This window comes from Callorhinus ursinus, unplaced genomic scaffold (genome assembly GCF_003265705.2).
Source record: "Callorhinus ursinus isolate GAN/ISIS: 27379988/994484 unplaced genomic scaffold, GSC_fseal_2.0 scaffold17, whole genome shotgun sequence".
NCBI classification, from domain to species: Eukaryota; Metazoa; Chordata; class Mammalia; order Carnivora; family Otariidae; genus Callorhinus; species Callorhinus ursinus.
The window spans coordinates 21,812,420-21,823,941 of NW_027397079.1; positions in this window are offsets into that span (position 1 = coordinate 21,812,420).

An 11,522-nucleotide genomic window follows, 5' to 3' on the forward strand; every position below is an offset into this window, starting at 1 on the left:
TTAAGATAGTATCCAACCCTCTGTGTTTACTGAGGCTATGGGAAGCTTAGAGTTTAAAACTGCTGGGACACCTGGGTGGCTCAGTTGGTTAAGCATCAGACTCTTGGTCAGGCTTAGGTCATGATCTTGAGGCCCTGGGATCAAGCCTGTGTGGAGCTTCACATGGAGCCCATGTAGGGCTCTACGGTCAGTGGGGAGTTGGCTTGAAGCTTTCCCTCCACCCCTCCCCCTCCCACATGTGCTTTTTCTCTCTCTCTCAAATAAATAAATAAATCTTTAAAAAAAAATGAAACTGCAAATAAGCACTCCAATGTGTGTAGGTTTACTTGGACTCTTATTCTAAGGCTGCTTTTTCAAAAGCTTGTTCAATAGAATTTCTAATAATTGGTATAATAAGTAGTACCTAATATAAACCTACTTTCCCCCATAGTACTCTGCTCTGTTATCTTTTTCTCTTCTACTCTTTCACTGACATTACTTTGTCTCTGCTACTAGACTAATCATCTTTAGGGCCAGGATGTAGTATTTCCAGTAGGGACTCAATTTTTCCTGATTGATTGATTAACTGCTTGGTTGACTATATAAAAAATTACCAATCCATTATTAACATAAATGTCCTTATTGAGTGAGCTTCTACCAAGAAAATAATTCTTAAGCAAAAGTTACATTTTGATTTAAATATATTTACTCCAGTCCTCTTGGTGGGGTGCGAGAAATTATGAAATATTTAATGTATTATAACAATGTGAGCTATTTATAAATAAAATCAGCAGGAACTCAGTATTCGAATAAATGTTGTTCCTATCTAAACACTGTCTTTAAAAAGGAACCGTTCTTTTTTTAAAAGATTTTATTTATTTATTTTTGCGAGAGAAAGTGAGCACACATTAGTCGGGGGAAGAGCAGAGGGAGAAGCAGACTCCCCACCAAGTGGGGAGCCTGATGTAGGACTCGATCCCAGGACTCTGGGATCACCACTTGAGCTCAAGGCAGATGCTTAACTGACTTACTTAGCCACCCCGGTGCCCTTCGAAAGAAACTGTTCTTAAAGTTAAGCCTAAGTGCGCTTATTGGGATTGCCTCAAATGTTGAGAATTAACATTGATGAGTAGCTTCAGTAAAACCATCTTGTTGTTATGATCTAACAAGATTAATATGCTCATGAGGATAATGATCAGACTGTGAAGGAATTTTGAGAGATTTCTAAAACACATTTTCAGTGATGGTAGTTCAGTGAAATAAGTGCAAGAACATTTCTGGTGGAATACTTGAAGAAAGCTTGACTGATAGGTTCTATAGTATTTACTAATAAAGTCTCATTATAGTATGAGTATAAAATATTTATAGAATGCCTCAGAATTTATAAAGTTTACCTTCATGTTGCATCTCATGTAATCTTTAAAACCAGGAGTTATTTGGAATCTCTTTTGTTTACAGAATAGGAAACTTAAATACAGAAGCATTAAGTGGTTACTCAGGACGTGTTAGTTTGTCAGTCTTCTGATTTTACAGTCCGGGGTCTTGAGGAAAGGTAGGGCTCTGTTCTTCGTGTTTGCCTCAGCATCTTTCCCATGTGAACAGCATGGGTTAGGATGGTTTGGTTTCCTACATATATCGATATAAAAACTAAGCACCAGAAAGCAGGGTCTCTACAGTTTCAAGATGATGGAATCAAATGTAGCTAGAACAAAGGAACACAAGCTGATTCAAGCTGGTGAGAAAGTTCTCAAAGATATTTGAAAATACTTCTTTCAACTTAGCATCTTTATTTAGTAGTGTGAGTTTTTTAGCCACTGAATTATGGGTTTCTTTTATTGATGTATATCATTGCAGGAGTGAATAGTAAACATGGCTGACATAAAAGTTGACTGAAAACTCTATTCTTTTCCTTAGTCTCTCCTCATGTATATGCATGTATCTTACATAAAATATACAAGGTAACTATTAAATTCAGCATTTTTTCTTCTGTTCCCATTCCTAAGATCTTACTCTTGAATCCTTCATTTATTGAGAGCTTGCTGGCATGTTCAGAATGGAGTGTTTTTATTTCAAAAGATGAACTTCAAATAAAATCTTCGATACAGATTTTGGATTTTACTCTGTTTCAGCAGGATTTTATCATGCAACACGCTTTCTTTTGCTAAGTACATGACTTGAGAAAAGGATTTGGAAGAGATGGTTCATCTAGGGTCATTTAAGAGCTTCCAAGTGACCCGAGGGGGCAGCCTGTGGCCTTTGGAGTAGCAAAAGAAATAAACTTGTCTAAGAAAATCCCAACTTGTTATCTAAATTTAAGACATTGACAAGCATTTGACCTTGATGGTCCCAGTAAAATGTGATAGTAAATATATGAACTATTGCTTTTCTTTATTTCTTTTATCTCTCTATTGCCCAAACTTAGAGCAACATTGAGTAAGATTAGGACTGTTTTGATTTTGACCTTCTCAATGCTATCAAAAATGAATAAGGTCAGTATTCATTTCATATGTTGATGAACTAATATATTTGTTATGATCTTAAGCAGTAATAGAAGTGAACATTTTAGAATTCTAATTCCTTTAATTCTCTGGGTCTCTAGAAGGAAAGATTCTAAAAGACAGATACATTACCTAGTTGTGATAGGCCTAATTTACTGTAAAACTTGGAATCAAATGTAAAAGAAATGAGAAATATTTAATTTGGGTAAAATATGGAATAAAGTAATAAATAGAATCAATACTAATATTCAGGATCTGACTAAACAGAAGTTATAGAAGTTTCTTCCTAACTTCAAGATTTGTATTTACCATCTCATTGTCAATTAATTATTTAATTAATTAGCAAATAGGACCCTACCGTTTGCCAGCCCTTGTTCCAGGATCTTGATATTTGTAGGTTAATAAAATAGGCAAGAAATCCTGCCCACCAGTCACTTATATATAATGTATAGAAACATTCTATATACATTCATGCTGTGTATAAAATGCATTTGCACATTTAATAGATTTTAATAACACAGTAAACAACGCTAATGGTGCATCTAAAAGCTAAAGAACCACTGGAAACACATTATATTAAGTCACATGTTGGAGACCTGTTTATTCATTATGCAAAAAATACTTCACACACACATTCAGTATGGAAATGGTATATGAAAACACGTTCTTTACTGCTCTTTGTGATTGCAATAACCATGGAGTTGTAAATCCTAAAAATGCAGTAACTTGATATGGAGGGTGGGTGGGAAAAGCTCAGTTTACTGATGTCTAAACAGCATTAACCCATGCACTTGTGGCAATAATCCTCAATAATGCAGTACAGTTTTTTCTTGATGAAATAGACTTGCCAAGCCATAGAGGACCATCGTGGCTTGTAGTCACTGCACACTCCTTTTGGGTCAAGCAAGACGTCCTTGTTGGGACATTTTCATCTATTGACAGGATACTGGAAAAGGAGGTTAATCCCCCCCCACTACCCCTTCCCAGTGTTTTCACACTGCAGCTAGAGAATAGAATATCTCTGGAAAAATACCAATATTTTCTTGAAGTATAAGACATAATTTTATTAAACAAATTATGTATCTGACACTGATTTTTAAAACATTCTTGTAGTTTATTTATTATAAATTATATATACATTTTTATCCATTTTATTAAATGACTTATTTGTTTATGTTATACTTTTTTACATTTAGAAATATGTTGAGTAAAAGTAAAATGTTTTAGGTGAGTTTAAGAACATATAGAAATTTAAAAATCTTTCTACATTGATAACTAAATAGAACCAATGATCTATCTGATTGTTTTTAGGCACATTGAGACAATTTATCAGAAATAGAGTTATTCCAGAAATCCCCTTCAAAAAGCCAGCAATTTTCCCAACTTAAGCATTTTAATAAAAAAGAGCTTCTGTTCCTGTTGCTTTTGTCCCAGAATTGGGTGGTGGTGGGGTTGGGGGAGAGAGGTTGGGGGGGGGAAGCAAACTATAGAGTAAGCTTTTAAAAACAGACAAAATGATATTTTCCTTTAGAATGGACAAGGCAAGTTTCACTGAAAGAAACACATCTCAGGTAAAGCCAGTTTTACTTTTATGCTTCATCTTCTTAAAACTGACTGCAGAGAGGCTCATTGTGTGCCCTACACTTTTTGTTCTGGGCACCTGAGCGGTGCACAATGTATCACTTATCAGTAGAACAAAAGACTCCTTCATCAGGCAAGGGCCGGGGAACATGACAGCTGGGGGCCCAGAGCCTCCATAGGCTGCTACTTTGCTGGGAAGGAACAGGAAATAGACTATTCATGTGGACTTTCATGTATAACCCTATTTAATTTGACTCAAGTAAGATTAGCCTCTTTCAAAACATATCCATCCATGTTGAATGGTAATCCTAGATGTTTGTTTCTTATGAGAGACTTGGGTCAGAAAATGTAGAAAATAATTGTATTATGTAGGTTTTACAGTAGAAACAACAATTTTTATTTAGCTGAGGAGTACTCCTGTATATTTTGAACAGCTTACATTTTGGAATAATATCTGCTTATTAAAAATTACAATATAAAAATAACAGTTTTTTTTTCTGACTGCAAGGCCAAAGAAAATCAGGAGGTTTTGTGCTGTTGATAGTGTAAATAAATATTTTAAAAATTTTCATTTCATTTCATTGTAGTTTAATTCTAAATATTGATCTTTGTTATTGAGTCTGTCCCTTTACCTTTATGTAAACATATTTATTCTTGTAGCATTCTAAGATTATACTCATATTCCCATTAAACTAAAAGAAAAATCTGTTTGGAAGGTTGTTAAAGTGTAAAACCCTAAACTCTTGAGCAATTATAAAAGAAAAAACTTTCTTGAATTGCGCAAAGATTTCTTAGCCTCTATGTAGGTCACCCCATGTGAGAATAATTTAATGCAGCATATCTCATGCATAAGTCAGCACTGATCATGTTTTCTTTCATTCTATTTTGTGTGTCCCTGACATAAATATTTGAGTAATCATAAATTAGAATAGATATAATGATATTTATGCCACCATATACTCTATGTCAAGACTGAAAACAGAATAATGTTTTATATTTGCAATAGGATTAATTGTAGAACCTTATTAATTGAGAACTCTGGAGGAAAGAAAGAAAGTCTATACTAAAAAATTTAATAAAATAAAAACATTTTACTAAACACCTAAATTTATAGCCTGACTCTTGGTGACTTAGTAAAGATATGCCATATAGAGGTTCTTGTTTCAATAAATAGTTAAGAATCACTTCTATCAGTTTTTGCCAGTAGATGCTTTCTATAAAGCTTGAAAATAATTTTCTTCTTTCCTGGAATTATCTCTTGATCTCCTACAATACTTATGACACTGGTTTAAATACTGAGAATAGCTATAACTAAAACAACATGATATATTTTAGGTAGTTTGTTCATAAACACTGGGATATTTGTATTAGTCACTTAAATCACTGAGTGAATAAAATTCATTTTATCACAGTATAATTACAAACTTAATGTTTTGTACAGATCTAATCTGCCATTTAGTGTTTTCTCATCTGTGTCAGGTCAGAACACTGGTCCAACATTCAAAAAGGAGTACCTGAGGGACACCTGGGTGGCTCAGTCGGTTAAGTGTCTGCCTTCGGCTCAGGTCATGATCCCATGTCCTGGGATCGAGCCCCACGTTGGGCTCCCAGCTCAGCGGGAAGCCTACTTCTCCCTCTCCCACTCCCCCTGCTTGTGCTCTCTTCTCTCTATCAAATAAATGAATAAAATCTTAAAAAAAATAAAGCTGGCTTCCTCTCTTAAAAAAAAAAAAGGAGTACCTGAAATTTGTATTTGGTGTGTTGCTTTTGTTATAATTTGGCACCTGATTATATGTACATATCTATCTATCTATCTATCTATCTATCTATCTATCTATCTATCTAGATATATATAATATATATTTATATATCTAAATAAAGACGTATATATATCTATAGTTAGGTATAGACCCGGTCCATATACAATGGGCCTAATAAAAATGATCTTATAGAACTTCAAGAAGAACAATATACTTGTCTCTTTAAAAGTATTCCCTTTTTCTTTACTTTTCATAAAATTCTTGTTACATTGAAATAAACATACCGATATAGTCAAAAAGGAGTTTGAATTGAAAATTGAGTTCTGAAAATTTTTTTGAAAAAAAAAAAGAGAACTTAGTTATTTACAGCTGCTGACTTAAGATAAGTTGTCAGCATCTAAACAAACCAACCAACAAACCTTAACATGGCAAATAAAATCTGATTCAAAATGGCCCAGGTCTTCTTCAACAGCTTCCCTTCTCTGCTTGCCACACCTTATTACTCCAGAAAAAATTCTGCACAGAGCCTGGCACATAGTAGACACTCCACGAACGACTGCTCATGAATGGGAAGACACTGTTCAGGTACCAATAGCAATTTAAAAACAAACTAAAAATAGACAAATAGAAATGTATGAATTCTATAGTGATGCAAGCAATGGTCTAATTCACTGGCTCTTAGACTCTTAGGATCAGAATTACCTACTGGGCTTACTAAAACCTCAATCGCTGGGGTGGGCCCTTATGTTTCTGATTCAGTAGGTCTGGGATGGAGCCCAAGACAAGGTCCCATGATGGTGATGCTTCTGGTCCAGGGGCCACACTTTAGGATCTAATGGTCTAGTTAATACCACTTAAGTTGTATAACTAAACTGAGTCATTAGTTTTGTTGTTGTTGTTGTTGTTCACCTGTGCATCTAATTAAAGGCTCTACTTTTGCTCATGGCACCTATATAAATTTAGGTAGACAGTGATACACAGATATTTGATCAAACACCAGTCTGGGTGTCTCTGTGAAGCTCTTTTAAAGATGATGTTAACATTTAAGTCAGTAAATTTTGAGTAAAGCAGGATTAGCCTCCCTAATATGGGTGAGCCTCATCCAATCAGTTGAAGGCCCTAAGAGAAAAAGACACAGGTCCCCTGAGGAAGAGGAAATTTTGCCAGCAGTTGGCCTTTGGACTTCAGATGCAACATCACCTCTTTCCCAGAGTCTCCAGCCGTCACCTACCCTGGAAATTTCAGACCTGCCGGCCCCCATAATTGAATGACTCAGTTCCTTAACATAAATCTCTCTTTCTCCCTCCCTTTCTCTCCCCCTTCTCTCACCCTCTCTCTCTCTTTCTCTCTCCTCACATATATTTCCTAATGTTTCTGTTTCTCTGGAGAGCCCTAACTCATATACTCACAATGTCCTTGATCGCTGCAGTCTGCCACAGGATTGGGAATCACTTGGTATCTACTCTCAGTCTTTTGCCAGGCCACTATAAAGTGGATTGATACCTTAAGGACTACCATTTTTTTTTTTTTTTTAGTATTTTGGATAGATATGATATAACTAAGATAAAAAAGTACTATTCCAGTGTAAATTATATCATACATATGGGTCTTAAAATTTCTAATCTTTGTTTAGACTAACAAATCCTACTGATTTTTTAAATGACTTAGCTCTTTAGCAAAATACTAAACCAATTATTCTAATTAAATAGAATACAAAAGAAGCAGTATGCTTTTTCCTTTTATTTCCATTCAAGAGCTCACATTTTTTATTGGCAGGTCAAGGTCAATTAGGAGGAGAGACAAAATTAATGGTCATTACAATGATTAATAAAATAGGGACAGCAATTCTGAATTTAGGATTATCACTCTAGTTCTTAATTTCTTCAAAGGAATGCAGTTGGGTCTTTGTTGGTTTTATAAATGCATACTATTTCAAGGAGAAATTAAGTGCCGGAGAAACAAAATGGAAAAGTAATGAAAAAATGTCCCTATCTCAAGCTTTTTGGTTCATTGTAAGAAAATTTTTTCTCATTTTCCCTTAGTTGTAGGTACTTCAGTGGCCTAATTCCATTTTAGCAGAAAGAAGGCATCAGCAGTGGGACAGCATTTTGTCTAATTTCACACTAAGGAACATGATCATTGAATATACATTTTTCTTTTCTTTAGCTTATACCAACAGGAATGTAAGGATTACACAAAATAATGGCATAACTGCTTACTTCCTGCCAATATAAAATTTCACTGAACACAATGATAAGGTCTTTCTCCAAATCACTGCTGACTTTTTGGTCTGACTTATGAAGGTAAATCACATAAGCTACTTAAAGTTGGAATAATGATCTTTGGAGATTAAAATGATGAAAGCTCTAAGGCTGGCCTGATGCCAAATTTTGATTTCCTGCTCTACCTTTGGGTCACAGTGTGGCGAATTTTGGAAAATTGTTCTTCTTTTTTGCAATTCACACCGATTTAGCTACTGTCATATTTAATAGTTGGCCAATTTTTGGCCAGGTAATAAACTCTAAGAACCATGACACTTTGGCATCATTTTCCCATTTATTAGTAATGAGACTGCAGATTTTGGGTAGACAGAAGAATGGGTCCAAATTCCAGATTTTCCTTCTATTAGTTCAGTGATCTAGGGCAAGTTAATCAGCATCTGGGTACAAATTATGAATAAAGTTGTGAGAATCCTCTCAAATAGGATGATGCATATAAGAGCCTAGTACATTATTGGTCACTGTCGTATCACCTGGGAGAGTCATGTATTTTCATGTCAATGTCTCCTAGGCAACTGCAATTTAACACGCCCAATACTGGACTCCCGATCTCCAGCACCTGCAAATTTCCCCAGCTCAGTTGATGGCAACTCCATCCTCCAATTGCTCAGCCTCACTATTTTCACTCCCCACATAAGTCTTTGGGGAAAGCTTTTAGATTTCATTTCCTACTTGTGGCCTCTTTGTTGCAAGCTATCATCATCTTCCAGCTGGCTGACTGCAAAAGTTCCTAAGTCATCTCCCTGCGTCCACCCTTCACCCACTAGAGTTTCTTTTCAAAAGAGCCACCATAGTGGTCTTTCAAAAGTGTATGACAGATCATGTGACACCTCCTCATGAACTTCCAGTGGTTCTGCATTTCCCTCAGAGTAAATGCCCATGGCCCCAAATGGCTCAAATGGCTCCCTGTGTTTTGTCCCAAACTGAATATACTGCATCAGTGCTCTGTGACCTTATATCTGCCTCCTCTCTCCTAACACATTTTTTTTTTGAGAGAGAGAAAGAGAGAGAGATATCAGGGTTTTTTTTGGGGGGTGGGGAGGACAGAGGCTGACATGGGGCTAAATCTCAGGACCCTGAGATCACGACCTGAGTCAAAACCAAGTCGGATGCTTAACCAACTGAACCACCCAGGTGCCCCTCCCCTAACAGGTTTTTTTGCAGGCTCACTTCCTCTCTCCCCTAACCTGTGCTCACAAGTCACCTTCTCAGGAAGGCCTGCCTTGACCATGGCACTCTGAATTCCTCTGATCTTGCTACACTTCTCCATATTATTTACCACCTTCTAATACATCTGATAAGGTACTATTTTCCATGTTTGTTATTTATTTATTTATCACGTTTACCATCTCTCTCTCTCTCTCCACTAAAGTATAAAGCCCCCAATGGCAGGGATTTTTATCTTTTTCATGGACATATACACCCAGTACCTAGAACAGTGTCTGACACATAGTAAGCTGATGCCTTATTTTTATATATATAATCAATATCATGTTTGTTCACCATCAGTTTAAAGATACACAGAACACTTTCATTTATATTATTTTCTTTGAGTTATAACTTGTCTTCTCCAGAAGTACACTGAGTAAATTATGTAGTCAGGATTCAAATTCATGTTTTCTCATGCTTTTCCTATTTTTCTTCCTCCATTTACTGCATTTCCCTTGGAAAGGCAATGGGAAAGCATATCTGAATTTGTATCAAAGAGTAATATGATTTAATCTGTGCTTTAGGATAAATCACATAGGGAAAACATGTAATGATACTGGGGAGAAAAGAAACTTTACAAATATCAAGGAGGCCTGAACTGAGGTAAGAAACAGATTGTGTCAAAGTCTTTTTGGGGTAGAGTCTACAGGACTTTGAAACTGGCCTTGAGGGGCTAGAAGCAGAGAATTCAAAGATGACTCTAAAAATTTGAGCCTGAATAATTAGACAATGGAGCTACCAAAAAAGTATTCATTTTCAAGAGGATGAAGGAAGCAAGTTTAGTCCATGGGACTAAGTCATTCCCTTGCTTAGATACAAGAACCTCTCTGTTCAGTCTAGACTATAATACTGCATTTTCAGCTTCATAACATTGTAGCAGAATTAATAATTGAAATGCTCTGTTGATTAAGGCATACTTCAAAGTACTTGAGGGAAAAGTAAGTGATAATCCTTTTGGATAAGAAAATACTGTGTTTGATATAGAAATGGGAATTGTGGTAGCTAAATAAACATTCTATTTCCTGATAGGTGGTGTCATTTGGGGATCACTTTATCAACTTTTTTTCTATATTGATTTACATTGAGCCTTTATTGTTTGGTTTTTGTTTTGCCCTTATAACTGATGGTTTGAATTATGAAACTTGGTTAATTAATATGCTATAATTTACCTTTAAAAACTTCTTATTATGGAACCTGAAGAAATAGTAAAATGAACTCATACATTCACAATTTGGCTTCAACGATTATCAACTCTTGACCAACCTTGTTTCATGTATTCATGTATTCATCCACTCCCTCGTCTCTCCTCAACTGTGTAATTTTGAGTTATATTCCATACATTATATATTTTGTCTATAAATATCCAACATATATTTATTAAAGATAAGATCTTTACTTTTTAAAAAATCACAATGCTTTTCAACATATTGAAAGTGAATAATTTCTTAATATCAGAAAATATCCAGTTTTGTCATTATCCTAATAAGCATTATTTATTCAAATATGATTGAGTACTTCCATTTAAGGCTAATGTTTAGCCTCTTATTCCATGTTTTATTTTGGCAATATCTGTAAGGTGATTTTCAAAATGAAGTGTTTTGCAAATAACCAGTAATCTCCTCAAGTAATAAATGGTATATGAAGCTCAATAAAAAAAGGGACTTTTGTATATTTGTTCACCAGCTCTTAGAACATTACTGGTGCATAGCTATTGACTGACTGAATGAATATTCTATCCATCATTTGTATATTTTGTCTTTTTAGTTCATATTTATTCTTATATATACTAGGTTTTTCTATTAGACTCTACTGCTCTTCCATTTTTTTGATTCTTTTGACTTTACTGTTTTAGTGACAATGCTTTAACTTTGATTAACTCCCCTACTTATTTCTCTTCTCATAAAAAACTTTAAAATCTTTCATATATTTAATTTATCATTGTGTATAAATTATATATATATAAATTTTCTTTCTCTTTTAAGGAAGAAAAGACAACTTTCTTTTTGACAGCTATTTGCTGGGTAGCCAATAATATATGTATATGTATATATTCCATTTATTTACTTATCAAGTTATTTATTGTAATCTCCCTTATTCATTAAAATCATTTTCCTTTTCAGTTATACTTTTTCATTTATTTAGTATAATTATGTTCTTCTTCAGATAAGATTAACCCTACAGGAAGATTTACATCGTATACAACCTGCTTTAGCAAA